This window comes from Camelus dromedarius, chromosome 4 (assembly GCF_036321535.1).
Source record: "Camelus dromedarius isolate mCamDro1 chromosome 4, mCamDro1.pat, whole genome shotgun sequence".
In the NCBI taxonomy this organism is placed as follows: Eukaryota; Metazoa; Chordata; class Mammalia; order Artiodactyla; family Camelidae; genus Camelus; species Camelus dromedarius.
The window spans coordinates 16,705,780-16,726,350 of record NC_087439.1 but is presented as its reverse complement, the minus strand read 5'-3'; the positions used below and the strand labels follow the sequence as shown (position 1 = coordinate 16,726,350).

The 20,571-nt window shown below is 41.8% G+C and overlaps 1 protein-coding gene across 7 annotated transcripts in view; it reads left to right on the top strand.

Annotated features, from left to right (window-relative positions):
* NCKAP5 (NCK associated protein 5) overlaps nucleotides 1–20,571 on the top strand; it is a 918,970-nt gene that overhangs the window by 81,571 nt on the left and 816,828 nt on the right. Inside the window, exon 1 of one of the 7 annotated variants that reach the window (XM_031451292.2) lies at nucleotides 7,414–7,710. The exons of the other annotated variants lie outside the window; for them this stretch is intronic. The gene's annotated coding sequence lies outside the window, so the exon portion shown is untranslated. Of the gene's footprint in view, nucleotides 1–7,413; nucleotides 7,711–20,571 lie in introns of those variants that run through there. 7 annotated transcript variants of the gene reach the window in all.

Below are 20,571 nucleotides of genomic sequence, written 5' to 3'. Positions count from 1 at the left end.
AGGAATCTTTGCCACATAAGTAAGGTGTTTCAGGAGCCTAAAATGTTAGGCCACCAGACGAAAGAACTCGGGTGTGTGCTCATTTTGAGAGTGTGTGTGCATGCACTTCCAAAGGGAAAAAAGAGGAAAAAGAAAAGGCACAGCCCTCCTCCAGCCCACCCCTCCAACAGACCCCTGACCCGCCTTCCCTACCGCAGTCCCGACTTTTGTCTTTTTAACCTAAGAGGCTTTGTCAGCATGAAAGGAGAAACTCTGGGGCCTCTTGAGTATGCTGAGTCAGCCCAGGGGTCTGTGGCCTTTTGGGCAAATGCAGGCAAAGGTTTCAGAGCTTGGGAGGCTGTCTGCTTCTGCCCTGGGGCACATCCTCGCTGGAGCATCCCAGCTGTTATCAGTCTTTCCTCTTTGCCTCACATCCCAGGTATGAACAGGTCCCAGCAGGGCTAGTATGTGCCAGAGCCCAGGGTTTCAGGAATCACTGGGAGTTGACTGTCAACGCCACTCAGCGCTGGCTTTAACACAGGTGCTAATCACACAATAATCCTGGTCTCCAGCACCACGCTGGGAGAGCCAGTAGCTGTCCCCATCCCCTCCCTTGGCTTAGCGCTATCACTGATTTTAATGGCCTCTCCATAGCTGGTGAAAATTGAACTCAGGGCCTTTCTATTTAGACAATTACCATGGCCCACAAAGTGCTCTCAGTTTACAGACAGCCGTGTCCCTAGAGGCCTCCTGCTGGCTCTGGTTTCAGGACTCTGTTCTCAGGTTAGAAGGAGTGCAATGTGCATCTTCTAGTTTATTAAATTGACCTACCTCTCCAAGGCAGCAGCATCGTTGGACCTGGCTTGGGATCGCACAATTTAATGCTGTGTGTTGATTCATGGAAAACTAAAGTCATGGTAAGAATACAGTTTCCTCCACCTCGCCTGTCTTCCCACCTACTCTCACCCAGCCCCTTTGATTTGGGGCTGGCAAAGTAGTTAAAAATGTCAAACTCACAATATGTGCTGTCAACAACACAATGAAGAGGCTGAAATAAAATCCTCCAACTTCGGGTGATACTTTATACTTCCACGGGGGCCTTTCTTCAAGAGCTTCCCGGGTCTTAGGGAGCTTTAAACCTCACTGTACATCCCAGAGATGGTCCTGGAGCCCGAGCTGGTGGAGAAAGCAAATGTGTGGGGTGATAGCGCCCCATTTCCAGGGCAGGTCCCAGGCAAATTGTCAGAGTCAGTTAAATTTTTGATCTCTTCCCTCCACCTCCTCTTTCAATAGGCATCTGTCATATCAGCCCCTTCTCCAAAGGCTCCCGGTGTCCCAACAGTTTCAAGGACCCAGTAGATAGGCTACATGTGTGTCTAGAGCACCAGTACACAGCCCTCCCTCCCCCACTGGAAAAAAAGCAAAAAGCAACTCTAGGCTTGAAATGTGATCTATCACAAAATGCATCTAAGCGTCATTATGGGAGTAATCTGAACTTTAATCTGAACTTTGTTGGACTTCTTCACTCTTTATGGTTTACTCTTGCTTTTGTTGGATTATGTGTGGGGACTACGGTAACATCTGCAGTGATGAAAGGTTACACACGTCTTTATCCGTCTATGTGTTTAGGACTATTCATGTGGCACCTGTTGGGTCTTCCCTTGGTGCATCAACTTTGTGTCACATGTGATATATTGGAGGGAAGTGTTACCAGGAATTTGCTAACTGATGACAGTGCTCTTTCCTAAGGAACATGGAGAAGATCTTTATCGATGTCTGACTGTAGACAGAAGGGTCATATATTTACTTCTCTCGCTATAAACAGTGCTTCTTAAAATGTGGTCTGAGGTCCATCTGCATGAGAAGGATGTGGATCACTTTCTAAATATGCAGATTCTCAGGGCCCCTAGGGACTCATACTCTCAAAACCATGCTAATTTGTTTGGGGAATGCTGAGGTCTTCCTAGGTTATTCCTTCTCACATCTCCTCTGTTTCCTATTTCCTTTTTTACATATTCTTTCTCATATTCTTTTTCATTATAGGTTACTATAAGATATTGAGTATAGTTCCCTGTGCTGTACAGTAGATCTTTGTTGTTTATCTATACAGTATAAAATTGTTGTTATATCTATTTCATATGTAGTAGTCAGTGTCTGCAAATCCCAAATTCCCAATTTGTCCTTCCCTACTCTTTTCCCTCCTGATAACCATAAGCTTATTCTCTATGTCTGTGAGTCTCATTCTGTTTTGTTAATAAGTTAATTTGTGCCATTTTTTTAGACTCTACATATAAGTGATATCATATGGTATTTGTCTTTCTCTTACTGGCTTACTTCACATACTATGACAATCTCCAGGTCCATCCATGTTGCTGCAAATGTCATTATTTCATTCTTTTTTATGGCTGAGTAGTAGGTATATATATATATATATATATATATATATATATATATATATATATATACACACACACATATATGTGTGTGTGTATGTATGTGTGTGTGTATATATATATATATGTATATATACACACACCAAAACTTCTTTATCCATTCATCTATTTATGGACATTTAGGTTGTTTTCATGTCTTAGCTATTGTAAATTGTGCTGCAGTGAACATTGGGGTGCATTTATCTTTTCGAATTAGAGTTTTCTCTGGATATATGCCCAAGAGTGGGATTGATAGATCATAGGATAAGTCTACTTTTAGTTTTTTAAGGAATCTCCGTACAGTTTTCCATAGTGGCTGCAACAAATTACATTCCTAGCCACAGTGTAGGAGGGTTCCTTTTCTCCACACCCTTTCCAGCATTTATCGATCATATTAACTCTTGTAAGGCAGACTGCCTGGCGACAGGCTATCTCAAGCCCTTAGAAGCCCATAGAACCATTATCTCCATAAGAAAAAATAGATGGTAGAGCAAAGGAATAGGAGTTGCTGAAGGTTCTCAGTGTAAAGGGAAACAAGCTGTAAATGTGTTATTTTCTCCTTCCTGCAGTTGGATCTTGTGTATCTCCAAGGGCATCGGGAACTTACTCCACAGTGACTCTCTGGGACTCAGTCATGTGAGTCTGAGTCCCACGGTCTTTGCCCCTGTCTTTAAGTCCTACAGCCTATCTCCTCTAAGAGCTAAGCAGAGGGGCTGGGTTACAGAAAAGAGAAGTCACACTCGTTCAGGATTGAAGTCTGAAGGTCACTGCTGTACGTCTGTATATAGGAATCAGAACTGAGTACTTGAATCATGGCTGCATGCTTCTAATTCCAATTTGCCACTCTTTGTATTGCTTTACCAACTCTCTTTCCAATATTTATAATCCTCTGAGGGACCTAGGTCTCCCCCTGGGACACCGGAAGATCGGGCAGAGTTGAAATGGTGAATCTACCTCTTACTATTTGTGATCATTGTCAAATCACTTAAGTAACATCCCTCTCTGAGCCTCAGTTTCCTTGGTTGTAAAAGGGGAGTGATAATGATAGTATGTAACTCAGTGGGATATTTTAAAGATAAAGTCAGTGATGTGCTTAGACTAAATCGCACATATAAATGCTTAATAAATGGCAGTAGTTATACTTGCTTATCAGGATGAGAGGAGGAAGGAGGGGGGAAATCAAACAGTGGAGGTAGAAACTGTACCTGTGATGACAGACTTGGTAGGTGACACCACCAGCGAGCATCTCTAAGGGACCTCTTGGCTGCGTTTCACACCTTGGAGATCTGATTACCATCTCTGACTTTAGAGATTTTCCAGTTTAAAACAGAGAACACTTAAACATGAAGAATACAGCATAAGACTTGAAAAGAAATGAGTTTAGGTAAATAGGATAACTATGCATGTTCTGACTGCCTGGCAGTCTTCCACTGGGGAGGGCAGCCTCACGGGGAGAGAGGAAATTGCCCCAGTGGAGGACTAGGAGGCACCATAAGGGAAGGTGGGCCAAGCATCTCAGCAGGTGGAGGTAATTTGGGCGGCAGCCGTAATGATCACGTGGTAGAGGTGGGGAAGAAAGCCCTGCCCATCCCCCATCCCTTATTTGTTTTTCAAGTTTTTTCCTTTAATTTTTTTACTGAAGTGTAGTTGATTTACAATGTTAGTTTCAGATGTACAGCACAGTGATTCAGTTACACCTATACATACATATAAATACTTTTTTCTTTTTGGATTCTTTTCCATTTCTGTTATTACAAGAAACTGAATATAGTTCCCTGTGCTATACAGTAGGTCCTTGTTGTTTATTTTATATATAGTAATGTGTGTCTGTTAATTCCCAACCCCTAATTTATCTCTCCCCACCATTTTCCCTTTGGTAGCCATGGTTTGTTTTCTAAGTCCGTGAGTTTGTTTTTGGTTTGTAAATAGAATTTGTATCATTTTTTTTAGATTCTCCATATAAGTGATAACGTATGATGTTTGTCTTTCTCTGTCTGACTTATTTCAATATGATAATCTCTAGGTCCATCCATGCTGCTGCAAATGATATTATTTCATTCTTTTTTATGGCTGAGTAATATTTGTTTTTATACTAAATCATTAAGTCAGGTTAAATTCTTGTATTTAACTCTCAGTTAAGAAAGTGTGACTCTATCACACCTGAGGGGCTCCAAATGTACCTTTAAATAGAACCTGGCCTCAGGCTCCTATGATATGTGGATCCCAGCAAAATAAAAACAGGCATGAAATGTGGGCTGTGCTTTTCTTTTTCTTAAAATTATTACAGACATAAGGTATCTTCTCACTACGAGGTAACATAGGACTCCAGTATGTTTTCTCTAGAGGAATGGAAACTGTGCTTGGGGAAACGTATCTTACCTGGGTGGAAGCTTTCCATTATTCTTTTTTCTTGGACTTTTTTTTTCCCCCTCAAGAAAAACATAGTATCTAGCACATGGCTTCTGCCTGTAAGTTTCCACCATGGAGGCTCTAGAGGTGTATGCAGGGGAGACAGAGCTGTGTTTGGTGCCCTCATTCCAGGCCACTGACTTTCAAAGCCCCAAGTCCCTCCTTAATCAAGCTCTGAAGACTCTTTGTGGATCAAACTTTCTTAACCTCCCCCTGAAAGAGCTCCTTGAAGTTAGACCAGCCATGACAAGGAGCTAGGCAAACCTCTGTCCTTCCCAGGTTTCTGACTTTCCCTCCAGCACCTGCTTGCAGCCAGTGAACTGAACCAGAGCGGTTCTTACTTGTCTTACCTTAAAACTCCATTTGTCAAACAGCAATGGGACAAGGGAAAGGTCAGCACTTTATGTTCTGAGCACTTAACTTTAATCATTTCTTAAAGTGGACAGAGTCCAAGAGGTTTCAAGTCAATCCTTTAATGTAAGGGAACGGGGTTGGTCATTCCATTGGGAATAAAAACCCAGTGTCTGGTTCTTCCTCTTTACCCCGATCTATCCCCACACATGGCTGTATCTTAGTAGAAGCTCCATAAATATACTTCCAGTCAGTAGCTCTTCACTGAGCACCTACTCGATGTCAGATATTTGTTGAAGGAATAGCTAGATCTCTCCTTTTGGTTTATTTTGAAAATTGGACAATCATGTACTTCTATGACGTTTTAAGTAACGAAAGCAGAACATGCTCATTGAAAAAAAAAGTCAAACCACTCAGAAGCACACAAAAGTGAAAATTCCACTCACCCCCCTACCAAAGATAACCACTACCAATCTTGTGTATAATTCCTATCATATGCTACAGTTTGCTTGTTTCATTCAACAAGCTACTGAGCTACTTCTTAACATGTCAATATATATGCGGTTACCTCAATTTTTTCAACTCCTTTTTTATACTATACATGCACCATAATTTGTATAACTTCCCTTTTCTCATATTGATGAATATTTAAGTTGTCTCTACATTATTGGTTTACAAATAGCGCTGCAAAGAACATTCTTGAGCTTATATCCTTAGGCTCTTTTGTGAGCATATTTGTAGGGTCACTCGGGAAAAGTGGAATTGCTAGGCCTAAGGGTTTGTACTTAAACTTTAAGTCCTTCTAACTTGCTTTTTGTAAATATTGTATTGATTTAAGCCTACTAGTGACATAAAAGATATGTACTGTCTTTAACTGATTCCTACATAAAAGTGGAATATTTGGGGGCCTTGATACCCTGCCAAATCAATATTCTGGTACTGCTCTTTGAAAAATATAATTTTTGGACGTGCCAAAGAACATCCACTCAGGTGGTGACCAGTGAGATGCGAGGTCACTGTTCTCCAAGGGAGGGTGCTTAATCTAAACATCCACCCATTCCATGGACTCACTGACCTTGTTCCTTCCTGCCTCAGCCCTCAAGGTCCTTTCACCCCTCCCCCATTTCTGCTTACGATTCACTCTGGCAGGAGACTTAGGTATAAACAAGTAACACGACACAATGGTTGCCCTCAAAGACCTTTCAACTTGAGTTGGGGGGACAGAACACAGATGGCTAAAAAACAAGCTAAAAATACAAATCAGTATATATAAAGCAGCAAATAAATATAAATAGCATCATTATAGCAGTTCAGAGGAAGGAAGGAAAACGGTGGGCTAGGGTGCCCAAGCTTTATGGCAGAGACATGGTGTAGGATTTGTAGACTTTTTAGGTGGGGGTGGGGGTGCATGGGGAGAAAAACCACAAAAACCATAAGAACCAGCTCACAGAAAAGAGATTCCTTTAGGGAGTGTAAAATGGTAGGGGAAGTGTCCAGTTTTAATCTTGCTAGTTGGGAGTGGGTGGGGCTTGCAGTACGGATTATTTGAGGCATTTGGCCAAGGAGGTTATTTATGGATTAATTTTGGGCATGATGGGGGTGGTGTATGTAGGTCATTATAATTTTGAGAATCTGAAAAAAACTTTCACCACTCTTCTCAGAAAAAAACTCTGCCCGTACGCACGCACATACACACACACACACACACACGCACACACACACACAAACAATTTTGGCTGTATCTCAGGGAGGTCTCCCTTCTACCTCAAGTTGAAAAGCTTTATACCTAAAAAGAGTTGCAATCCTGGACAAGCCTCCCAGAAAAAAACATGTTAGCCAGGTTTATATACACATACACACGTATACATATATATAATAGTAAAAGTTATGAGGCAACATAGACATAACTAATGTTCATTTATTCATAATCATGAACCTCTGAAGCAGACTGGAAACAGGTGGGTAGCAACTTATTAGAGCCTGGCTGGCACCTCAAAATTCTCCACGGCATCAGTGTCTCCAGCATCAGTTGGTAGAGGCGATTCTCTGCCTTTTTCAGGAGAAAGGATCTGACCTGAGGGAAACCAGGCTCTTGAAAATTTGAATCAATGGGGCTATTTACGCATGTATGACTGGAATCCGCTCAGAGATGCCGATTTTTTGCTGCAGAAAAGATACTCTTGCGCTCCACCCCCCCTCCTTTCTTTTTTGACAGTCAGTTAATAAAGACTCAACAATAAGCAGCTGCCAGTGATGTCATTTGGGACTTTGTCCACGGAGCTTGTATTTACAAGCTCGGAGCAACCACGGAGCCCGCAGCAGCCGAGAGAGCGGAGTCTCCGCAAACTTGCTCCGAATTCGCTGCCGGAACTTTGCTGCTGCTTCGGCTGTTTCAGAAAAACGGCCCTCTGAGCCTGGCCTTTTCATGCTTCACAAATAAACAGAGGATAAACCCGGGAGGAAATTTTTAGCTGGAGAGAGCAGTTCCTGTGTCGGTCTCCAGGACTGTGATAAGTGTTGACTGCAGAGCTGACTACAAGTAAGACTGTTGGATTTTTTTTTTTTTTAAACTCTTGTAACAGTTTTTCGTGGTTATACAGCTTGCTTTCCTTTAAAAGTGAGACGATGATGTATCTGTATTTCTCCAGGCTCTCTCGCTGCCACAACAAGTATGCATTTGTTCCAAGTAGTAATTACAGTGCGTTAAGGTTGACGGGGTAGGTGTAGAGGACTCCGTGTCTCAGAACAGGCACCAGGAGGTAGATGATAACAAGATACTGAATTCCTGATCTTCATTTGCGTCTGCAGGGAGGTTGGAATTTTTTAAAAAAAATAAAAAGCAACCGACCATACAGAAAACTATTACGCTGACCTAGGAATTTTAATAGAAAACTATAAAGACTAATTTTTGATGAACTGTGTGCTGGAAAGGGGAAACCTATTTTTGTTTTTTGAGAGCTTTTTTGTTTGTTTGTTTGTTTGTTTTTGTCTCTGATCTTTTCTGTAGTTCTTAGGTTTCTAATACGTGTATATTGTTCACAGTGGCATGTTCCCTGCTGCTTACACCCTCTCCCCAAACACACACACACACACACACACACACACACACAAGCTCATTCATTCTCAGGGAGTTTGGAAGTGTAGACAAATGTTTTGAAACTGAAACCCTTTCTATCTGGATTTCTTCCCTTTAAGTACCTGGAGAAATGGCCAGTGTTCTAACCTGTCTTCTGAGTTGCAAACCTGAAGTTATGTATTCCTGAAAAAGCCAGGCTTGGACACCCAGCAAGGTCGGAAAGCAAGGTCTATATCCTCACTTTCACTTTCCTCCCAACTCTTTCAAACTCTCCGAATCTTTCTGGGGGAGGAGGAGGAGTGGGCTCCTTGTGCCGCCAGCCTGGACCCGGGCTCGCTGTCATCAGGCTGCCCTGGGTCACCTGGATGTACTATTTAAGGGCCACGTGGATTTGTCTTTCTGCTGCACGCTTCTAGCTGCTGGGTTTGCTCCTGTGCCTGCAGTTCGGCCCCTCATAATCAGTAACAAACCCCAGCTGATGCCTGCCATCTAGACTTGACAGCCATGCTGCACAGATTGGCAAGTGGCTGTCAGTCTTTTACCTCCTGCACGTGAGCCCCACGACTCACTCCTGGAGACCTGGCTGGTCCTCGATTCAGCTGTGACATCAGCAGCCCACAAGAGCAATGACAGCTTTCATAGCCTTTCCCCTTTTCTCTGGTCTCAGAGAATTGTAAGAAGCCAGTGCCTGAAAGGTTCTAAACCATTCTGCTGTTTTCTATGGAGTTCTAAGGTGGGCAGCCTCCTCCTGTTTGTGTGTCAGCTTCACATTTTTCCATCAGTGCACACTCTCTTGGATATGTTTTATATATGAAAGCTCAGTGCTTTCTGTGAATTTTACTTTGGAAAAAAAATAGGGATTTGCTACTAAAACAGTTTCCAAACTATTAGTCAAAGCTTATTTTTTACAGAAGAAAACCTGAGGTACAAGGAGGGGAAATGATGTGTCCAAAGTCACCCAGCAAGTTGTTGGCAGAGTTCCAACTAGAAACTCAGCCTCCCGGGCTCGTCCCAGCATGCACTTCGCATTTCAGTTCTTCCAGGTTCTAGAAGCGATAGGACCCATACGTGGTTATTAGACCTTCTTGCAGGAACTGGGCTGAGTGAAGGTGTGGAGATCGATGAAGGTGGTTGGTAAACAGAACATTCCTGTTTTGTCTTTGACTGTGGGTATGTTTCTTACTGTCGCTGTTCCTCATTGTTTTTGCTAGAGAACCCAAGAGGACTGTGTGATTATTTGACAGGTTTTGACCTAGGGGCCAGCCGGACGGTTCGGGCAGTGGAAGTGTACGGAAGGCGCTTTTGCATCAGGTGCAGGTAGAGAGGCCTAAGGTGCTTCCCAGCTCTGACATAGGCTGCTTCGGCTTTACCTCATCTCAAGCTTCTTTTATCGACTACGCTTTACTTTTCTCCCCCCTCTCACGCCGGCACCCCTCTTGGCGGTGGAAACTTCTCTTCATTTTCTCATTGATTCCTCCTCCCCCTTCATTCTCTCACTGCAGCCTGGATCTCTGATGCTAACTTTCAACTAGATTCCACTAACACCCTGCGTAATCTCTTTCTATGGAATCTTCCTTGCGCGTGACACCCTTGCCTGTGGGGTGCCTCCGTGGATTCCTCAAGTCGAGTGACAATTTTCTTCTTTGGACCCTCACAGTATCCTGGGCTGATTTCTGCAGTGGATCTGAAGCTCTTTGCCACAGAGTTAGTACTTCTTTCCATCAAAAGCAAGGGTTATGTTTCAGTACTTCCTATATCCACAGCACCTAGTACAGAGTGATTAAATGTGTAATATTAAATAAGTGAGCAAATTGCTAATTTTAAGTATCCCTTTTCCTGCATCAAACACCCATATCTCTGCACAACAAAATTGCTCTTAGGTGTGCTGAGTACCTTGAAATTCTTTTTTCTTGTGGTTGAAGGCCCTCAATGCCAGACCCCTCAGCCTGCAAACGGCTATTCCTGAAGTGATGCCAGCAATCTACCTTGCCTCCTTTCTCTCCACTCCCGCACATGTACTGTGTGTCTGTCCCAGAGGTTCCTGGCCTGACAGTTCACCTGTGTCTTCTGTCGTGGGTGGAGGGGCAGCCTGGCAGAGCCATTGGGGACTTGGGTTCTGGAACCAGCCTGCACAGCCTCAAGTCCTGCTTCTGCCACTGTCTGGCTTGATGATCTTGGTTAATTTGCTTAAGTTTTCTGTTGCAGTTTTTTCATCTTTAAAATGTGGCTGATAAGAGTGCCTACTTATGGGAGTGTGGGGTGGATTAAACAAGTGAATAGAGCAGAAACACTTAGGACAATCCCAGGCCTAGATTAAGTACTAATGGGTATTAGCTGTTATCGTTACAGTTTGCCTTGCCGATGGCCATGTCCCACCCCAAACTTAATGAATCAGCATCTCCAAGGGGAAATTCAACCCTAGGTATAAAGAGTTCCTCAGATGATTCAGGGCTGAATTCCTGTCTTGGTTACTAGGAGCTGCTTTCTGTTACTGGAACATTCTGGGCTTGGGTGTTCCTTAGCACCTCTACACCTTTACAGTCTTGGCCACGGCACCTCCCCTTCCATCCAATTTATCCTCCAGGCCCTCGCCAAATTTGTCATCTCATGCATAGCTAAGCATATGGCACAGAGTTCCCAATAAATGATGACAAAAAAGATGTGTGAATGCATGCTCGAGGGATACTCCCAGAGAAGATTTAAACTTTTTTCTCCATAATCACTATTGACTGATGACTATACCAGGCACGTTTCTGAACTCTTCGAGTGCGCTATCTCGTTGTGATCATAATACTCATTTTCCAGGCAAGGATACTGAGGTTCGGAAAGGAGGGGGAATGTGCAAAGGTCACGTGGGTGGTGAAGGAGGTCACACGGCTGGTGAAAGAGACAGAGGCAGGATTTGAACCCTGAGCCCATACTCTTAACCTTTCATTGTACGGCTTTCTGGACACGTGGAAGGCAGTTTTTCTTACGAGCTTTGCACATGGTGGAACTTCGATTTTTTTTCTGGTCTTCTGCTGGATTGATGGTACTGGCAGAGCAGTGAATCAGATAAACACTTCTAGGTGCCAACTGACTGAACTGGTGATTCACATTTTCTAGTCTTTCAGAAGGCTCAAAGCGCATGCCCAGTCCTTTGGGATTTTTGTTTTAATCTCAGACAAAATCCCTTTGCAGATTGGCCCAGGTTGATGAGTAAACATCAAGATTATATGCACTCGTGGTGTAGGTGTTGATAGGCTGAGTTCAGCGTGGTCAAGAGTGTAATCCAGGGGATTTAGTTTAAAAAGAAAAAAAAAGGAAAATAATTGTCGGTCATTTGGTTGGTCCATAGAAGATTTATCAAGGGAAAGAGTAGTATTTAATGATAGTGGGTTTAAGTAGCCAGAGTGGTTGAAGCTGACCACTGGCAAGTCATAGAACCAGTTAAACACAAGATGCCTTGTAGCCTTCTTTTTCTCTACTTCTCTCATTCTAAAAAGTTTAATGCATTTGGAATTTTTGGATTCTCAGTTGTGCTTTCTTTATAGATGAGATGATGAATCTCACAGATACATAGAACGTTACCCACAACATTTACTATACCCCGATACATACTTGTCTAATGAAGTGTGTCATGTCAGTTTGGAAGATTCAGATCATACAAGGTACTTCCCAGTAGTTACATAAATTAATCTGGTATTTTCAAGGCAAGAAACCAGATCTCTCCTCTTAGAAACAAACTTTCTGGATTAGTGATTCCTCTGAGTAGAATTTGGATGCATTATAAGAACCCAATGGACTGAGTTCAAAAAGAAAGTCCCAAACCCATTTTGGAACATAAGCTTGGATAATAGTATGGCAGATAAATATCATGGTGTTGGAAGAAGAACTCTGAGTTCTGAAGCGTGGGAACAAGTGTTGCTGTTGAGATGCGTGTCTGACAGACTGTTCCACGAAGGGTACTTGCTTCATTGGCAAATGGAATCTAGAAACATAGAACATTGATCCAGGATAGTCCAAAAGATATGTCCTAAATGGGTTCCATTGTCAGTGCTAATCTGTTTTTAGAAACTTCAAAAAAATCAAAGTAACACATGCTTGTAATTTAGAAAACCAAATAGTACTAAAATTTCTACATAAATAAGAACTTTATAGCTTACACATTTAATTTGTATGTCATTTGACATAAATTATAGTACTAAAATGTTTATATATATATAATTGCATATATATACATATATATATAAATGAAGATATATATATCTTGCAATCCCCTGAGACACTCTCCCCATCCCATTCCCGAGTCCTGCTTCTCAGAGTGTTTTCTTTTAGCTGCTTTCTCTGTAATACTTTTAAATAATGTTTTTATATCTATTATAATGTCAAACTATTTTCTATTATGATAGATTACAACATGTATCTCTCACACCTCCCACACCTTTTCTGTTCTCCAATGAAGTGACATCTCAATTTTGATTACATGTATATTCAGTGCTTATTTTTCTCATGATTATAAATAAGCTTATTGTTGAATTAAATAATTTATTTTCATATTTCCTTTCTGTTAAAGATAGTTTTCCTAAAGTTATTAATTGCCTCATTTAAAAAATTAACTTGGTGTGCTAGGAATCTAGACTTGAAATTTCCCACTTGTTCTAACAGCTCTTCGACAAATGTGTCAAAGATGACTTACTTTTAAAACATTCTTCTTATATGAGTAGTTGAATTCTTAAGTCCCCGTATATCATTTTGGGGTTTTTTATATTTTAGTCCATTGTCAAGCGAGAGAAGTTAACTATTTGTTTTTGCTGTATCAAAAGCAATTTAAAAGGCCTACCTTCAACATTTCTTTTACTCTAGTTATAGTCAACTACTCGTATGGAGGTAAATGGTCAGAAATGATCTGGTTTATTGGGGTTTGTAAATAACACTCATAATTTAGTTTTATGGTTCCATGAATACTTGATACATTTTAGTATAAGAAATAGCCTTTGTTTCTGAGTACCTTTGACAGCTAGAATAGCTTCATCAGAGGAAAACAAATGATGCTTCATGTAATGTTATTTTATGAATAACTAAATGAATGGCCCACTTAAAATGACATTTATTTCTTCCCTTTCTCATTTTCTTCTCATTCTTTCAGGTCAGATTTCTATAACCCAAAATGTGAGATACTTTATTATTGGGAGTAGTTAAAATAGTTTACTTAAAATAATTTGAAAGAGACTGTGTTTTTGGAGATTGCCAGTAGAGGGCCTTATTAAACTGAATAAACTTTCACATATAGACCAATTGCAGCAGTTAACCTTGTGAAAGAAGCCATTGTTTTAGGATACCTGATTAATAGCAGCAAAATTACTGAAGCAATTTTTTAAAGTGCATTATAGTTCTTTATATCTGGAGAAATTAGAAGTCTTAACTTTTCATTTTCATGGTTAGGGAAAATTGGAGGATGCAGATTATTAATAGCCCATCTACTAAACCAGGACTTTGGATGCTAAGTCATGAAATCTATTTGTGACCTTCTTTTTGAGGTTGGAGCCCTGGTCGCTGAGCCTTTTTGGGAAACTGATATTGGCTGTTCAATATCAAGGAAAGAAATAATGGTGCCCCTATCCTAGGAACATTTCGCACTGCTTCCCAAGTTTGCATGAGCCCCGCTCGCAACAAAATGGGTTTTCTGTTCCCTGCACCTGGATTAGAATCTTCTCACGCAATTATGTGCCTTTGATTCAGACACAGGAAGAGAGAGTCGGGAGGAGCTGTGAGAGCTGAAGAGCATCATTAACTTCTCCATCGTGACATGTTCTAATGACGGATAGAGGTGGGGGGGACTTGAGATGTCTTTTTCTAAAGTCAGTCAGTGGGTTAGCTCAGAGCTAGTCTCTTCCTACTCACTGGCTTGTTTTCAACTTGTCCTGCTCACCAAAATCTCTTTGTTCCCCACTACCTTCACTCGGCCAGTCACTGCTCAGCCCAAATGGCCTTCCCCAAGAAAGCTGTCCCTGCTCGTTGGATACTCTTATAGCCCCGGGTCCTTGTTTTGTGTAGCACACATCGCTAGTGTAATTAAACACATGGTCAGGTATTTGATTAAGAACATTTCCCCATCTAGGTCCTAAATTCCACAAAGGCAGAACCTGTGTCCATCTCATTTAATATTGTAGCCTGAGAGCCTAGAACAATGGCTGGTGAATGGTAGGTGTCCAGCAAGCATTTGGTGAATAGATAGATGTGATCAACTCTTCAGGCTATAATTTAGTACTTTCTCCTCTCCATTTTTACACTTCTGAAAGCATCCCTTTTTATAATTCAACTGATGACATTCAATATGTTACCGAGTCTAAGCGCGTACTGCTCACTGCACGGCAGGCCATTAAATTGAGAGACAGTTCGTTAGGGCAAGTTCCCAGAGAGGGCCATTATGTATAAGTTAAGCTTATAGGCAACATCCCTTTAGTGACGAACTTGTAGCAAAAGCAATAGAATATAAAGGTTAAAGTAAAAGAAACAGATCCAGTATGGAGTCAGGTTTGTTCTTCCCTATTACACAATCTCCTGGAATTCAGAATTCCTTGGACACAGGGCACAAAGGCAAAACATTGCTTTATAGCTTTCTTTTTGTTGTTATTGTTCTTTTTCAAAATTATTTTAGCTATTCTAGTTCCTTTGCCTCTTCACTTAAATTTTAGCATTAGTTAGTCTGTACCTACAAACAATCTTGCTGGGATTTTGATTGGAGTTGCATTAAATTTATAGATCAATTTGGGGACAGTAAAATCTTAACTATATTCAGTCTATTGACCCATGAACACAGTATTGGGTCATAGTTTTCTTTTCCTGTACTGTCCTTCTATGATTTTGTATAACCGAACTTTCAACGAGGGAGTGAGTGTTTACTTCCAGTCGTGTAAGCATCAATTTTCATGGCATTCGTCCACGGTGGCTCTGTAGGTGTGACAGTAAGTGAAGAAGAGGATGAAGACAAAGGTTTCTTTCCCTCTCTCATTAATGAGGACAAGGGAGTAGTAAGAGGAAGATGTCTTGAGCTGAGTAATGTTCCCCTTTATGTTTTCCAGGTCGGGCTGGCAATTTTCTGGATACCCTTTCCATGAGAGGCTATATTGTGCACTAGAAAGACCAGGATATTTGAAGTCAGTTAATAGGGATAAAACGACAAAACAAATGGCCACAGCTTGTGCCCACGTAACATTTACCTTTAGATACAACTGGGTTCCAGCCTCCGTGCTGATCTCCATCGACTTTGGGAGAATTATTTCATTTCCTTGAGCTCGGTTTCCTGGCTGGTAAAATGTAGTCCTATCAACAGTGACTTCAGCTAATGTTTATTGAGTTCTTGCCACGGGTCTGGCCCTGTGACATTTTCTATTTAAATTGTCTCATTTCATCCTCAAAATAGTCCTCTGAGATAGACGTTCCTATGAGTTCCATTTGATGGATGAGAAAACCAAGGTGTTGAGGGTTCATTTGTTCAGACTGCACAGTAAGACTTTGAACCAGATGTTTAGATTATATTAACCTGCTTATCGTTGTGAGGATTAAGTGAGATAAAGTACCCAGAGTGCCGCACAAAGTTAGACTCGCAGTACGTGGTAACCACTTTCACTTTCATTGAAGACATCACGAGCCCTTGTAAGGAGGTGATTGCTGAAGGGAAATGAGAAGTCTGATGTCAGCACTTTGTGTCCTGGTCCTAGGGACTTGTTTAATCCCAATGCCAAATGCCAAAAACCCTGTTTACTCAGCATTTTGCCACATACCGGTATTTGCAGCCCGGATCAGCCACCAGGGAGACTGCCGCCCCTCCCCATCCTGGGCCGTGAATACGTCTGTGAGGTTCTTACATCGTAGATGGGTATGTGGGCATATTTTTTGTTGCTCAACACTTTGTGTCTGTTGATGTGATGCCCCTGGCTTTATCATCTTTGCATTTTGTTTGGCGAAAACTGCCAAATCCTATGGTCTTAGGTATGTGTAGAACTACTTATGCGAAGTGCAGTGGAACCAGGTTATGAAGGCGGAGGGGTATAAAATGTGTCCGGCTCCTTTTGGTGGGGTCTTAATTGATGTGCATTTTCTGCATCCCTGGACCACTTCCCTAGTTCCTCTTGCCTCTTTCCTCTTCTCCATCTCTCTCTCTCTCTTTACCCTACTTTATTTCTCTGTCCTTGTCTCTCTAAATCTTCCCTCTTCTCACCCCTCCCTCTGTGTTCTCATCCTCTTAGTTTGTTTTCCTCCTTCTTTATCTTAATTTCCTTCTCCTCTGCCTCCTGCTCTCCGGAATGCCAAGTAAAGAAGTGCTGCTGGTTAGTGTTTCTCACTGGCATGGACCAGGCAATGGAGAAGGGAGTCATTTCAGCTTCCTACTTCTCCATAAACTTCAGATATCCTAGGGCTTTATTATAATGCTGATTCTATTAACGGACAAATCTGAACGCTAAGCCCAAATAAGAGAGAAACCGAAAGAGCAAGCAGCATGATGTAGTGGAGTGAGATCTGGACAGAGAATTGAACAATCCGGCTTGTGGAATCCTGCCACCAGCCCACTGTGGAACATGGGGTCAAGTGGCCCCATCTGCAGAGCGAAGGCGGTGGGGTGGGGCGCGGAATCAGATAGTCACAAGGCCATTTCTGGCTCTGTGATCCTGTTATTCCTTAACATGCAGTAACTACGGTCTGACTCACAGCAAAGACAATTATGCAGAGCTCTCAAAGCAGGGCCCCTCCCCCAGGACAGTGGGCGCAGGTCTGGGCTGTGAGCAGGAGGTCCCTCACAGCATCTGAGATCCCCAGAAGTCCCCTTTTCCCAGAGTGCCGAAGTGATTCGTCACTGCACAAGGCTGTGCGTCTTCACAACAGATGTTAAAGGATCACTCATGAAAGGGTGTTTCTCCAGAGCATTTAATTATAACCTCCACAGAAGATTAACAGATGTTATAATTGTCTTTACTCTTTGATTAAATAGTTTCTGCATGAGTAGCTTTCTTAGATTTTCCTTCTCTGTTTTGTATGGTCTTTATAAAGAACTGACATGTGTCCTCAGTTTTCTAGAGAGAGCTCCTCAGAGGGCTTGGTAAGAATCTTTGCAGATTCATAATTTCATTCTCTCTTTCCTTTATCTATCCACTCTCTCTCCCTCATCTGTGTATCTATCAATCTGTCTGTCTGTCTGTCTGTCTGTCTATCTATCTAGCTATCTATATATCTACCTATTTATATCAAGATGGGGTGGCACAAGCTGTGCTTCTGTAGACTGAACCATTGGTTATAAAGGCAGCTGGGTGACAGGAATAAGAATGTGGCTAAGAAAATGGACATTCTATTTACCATTTGTCCATGGAAGTGACTGACACCCATAAATATCCTCTCAAAAAAATTGTGCAAAGTGGGAAAAGAAAATCCGGCAAACCTTGTGCAGCAACCAAGCATGCCAGGTGCCAAGTGTGCAAACGAGCATGTGAGCAGAGAGGAAAACCACCTCCATGATGTGAATGTCCGCAGAGTTCCTTGGCTGTATCTGCTCTGGAAAGATATGTTATCAGGCAGATGCCTTATCAACGCCAAAAGCGTTATTTTCATTCCATTATTGAGAACCCAGGATTCTTTCTTTACTTTAGATATGTGGCTTGTGTTCTGGTGCCCTTTGATCTCACCTTCTCTTCAGCCCATCAAGAAGAAGGATGCCAGTAACTTCACAGGAATAAGAACGCTGCTTTCTCAGTGTCCAAATTAGTATGTTTTTTCCTTGAGAAGAAAAAATTATCAGGAAGGGGTTCAGATACAAGGTCAATTTATGGCTGATGAGGACAAGAGGAAAGGAAGTGAGAAATACTGAATCAGTGACTTAGAGGGGTCTGCTTCATGCTTGTCCCCACCTCACCATATGGAAACATCTGAAAAGGGCTCATAAATCAGGGCAAAAGGTCAATCCTTAGGTCAGCTCGAGGAGAGAGACCAATTATTAGCTTCACCAGAAAAATGTGTATTCAGCCTTTAGTTCGAGAAAAAAATGGAAGACAATACTTAGGTTGTTTAATCAAATAGACCCCATGGAAATTTGACCTGTTTTATCTGTACTTGCTAAGGAAGAAGAGGGAAAAACTATTTTCTGAGCATACGATGGACTCTGAATGGATTAGCTGCTAGAAAATCAAATGGGAAATACCTGTCTTTATGGAGTTCACAGCATCTTGGAGGAAAGGAGTTAATCTCATGTGGGACATTTAAAGAACACTGATTAAATTCCCAGTGAATGATCAGAGCTTTGCCAAATTAAAAGGTTTTATAAGTAGGTGGCTAGGATCTTGAACATTCTATAACCTATATTTATAAGAAATGGCTAAAGAAATTTGATTTATTCTGGATATTTGGAGGAGGAAGAGGATTTTAAAACTTATTTTTGAAGTAGGATATACACACAGATAAGTGCACCTAACTATATGTTGGATACATTTTTACAAGGCAAATGTACCTGTATTATCAGATCAGGAAATATCACCAGCATCTCACCAGCATCCTACTTAAGTTCCCTCTTTGTCACACACCTCAGGTAATCAGCATGAGGGCTTCCAGGAGCATAGATTAATTTTGCCTGTTTTTGCACTTCAGATAAATGGAATCACCCACTTTATATAAATGGAGTTACACAGTATGTCTAATTTTCTTTCATTCAAATTGGGTTTGTGTGACCCATCCATATTACTGTGATTAGTCGTAGAGTTTTCATGCTCATTGCTGTATAGTATTCCACTGTGTGACTCTATCATAATATATTCTTTCAACTGTTGGGGGCCTTTGGTTAGTTTCCAGATTGAGACCATTACAGATAGTGCTGCTGTGAATATTCTAGGACATGTTCCTTGGTGAACTTACACCCATGTCTGGTGAGTGTGTGTGAGTGTGTGTGTGTCTCTCTCTGCGTGATTGCTGTGTCACAGGGAGTCTCGAAGATATAACCAAATAGTTTTCCAAGGTGGTTGCACTAGTTTGTGTTCCCACTAACAATATATGAAGGTAAAGGTGGTATTTTAATTTACTCCAGAGAATACTACTTAATTTCTTCTACTACTTGAGGGTAGAAGTTAAAGAGGAGTGATTGTGGCCTATTGTTTGGCAGAATTTTGGATCATTTGGAAATTAATAGACAGAAACTGGGACCTTATGAAATAGTTCCTTGTCTCCTGAAGTGCTCAGACAGTGCTGGGATGGTTTTCATTGAGAAGGGAGGTCAGCTGGAGGATTCCAAGGCCTCTTCCATCCCTGGACTTTGTGAATCTAAATTAATAAGCTCTATGGAAACTAAAAGATGCAAGAGGTTAAAAGTGGTCATTGCCACGGACCAGATGGTCAGATGATCGGAGACCAGATGTGAGTAAACAGGAGTGATTACACAGTCAGTTCTGACTCTGAATGAGGGAGAGGCCATTCAAGGAAGGGAGACAGGTACACGGAATGGAGCAGGAAGTAGTGGAATTGAGTGGGATCATAAAAAGAGATAATGTATTAGCAGATGAAAGAAGGAAGAGTAGTTTTCATCCAGCTACAAGTTTATTTTAGAGCATGAATGGAACACAGGTCGACACAGTTTTCTGTGCTGAATGCTTAGAACCAATTGCGAGCCCTGGAAAGCAAAGCAGAGGCATTTGATCAGTTCTGTCTGAGGTGAAGGGGTGCCTGTAAGATGCCCTGGGGGAAAGCTGTTGCACAGGGTGGTGGCCAGATAACACTTGCCAGGGTGCAAGATCAAGGCAACATTTCTGCAAGATGCATTGGAGGCTGTGTAGGGTGTGAACTTTTGCCACTGTCTCTTCCACATGTGGGATCCCTCTGATTTCTGACTTCAGTTCATTTACACTTCAGTATTCTCACTTCCCCTAGAGCAACTCCTGGTGCCTTTTCATGATGAATCTCTGTTACAGGTTCCCCAGTCACCAGCCCATGGTACCTGGTATTGCCCAGGCACCTCATTGAACTTTGTTCCCATTATTACCAATTCCCCACGGTCTGGGGCAAGTTGGTGGAGAGGGACAAACATGACCCTTACTTGACAGAGTTATTTTGGATCAAATTCCATTGAACTCGATTTTATTTCTTTCACCTTATTTTGATGCTGTGTCATTTTATGATTCCTTTGTAAAGACGTGCAAAATATCCTGTATAAATCGTACTAGGAACTGACCAGAGAGAACTAAGAAGTCTGCCCATGGCTCCTTTTTACTTCAACTGCCAGGAAGTTCAGCACCAAATTTATATGTTTAATTACAAGTGCTCTATTGGCTCATATAGCCTGCAAATTTGCAATTTTTCATTCCCTCATCT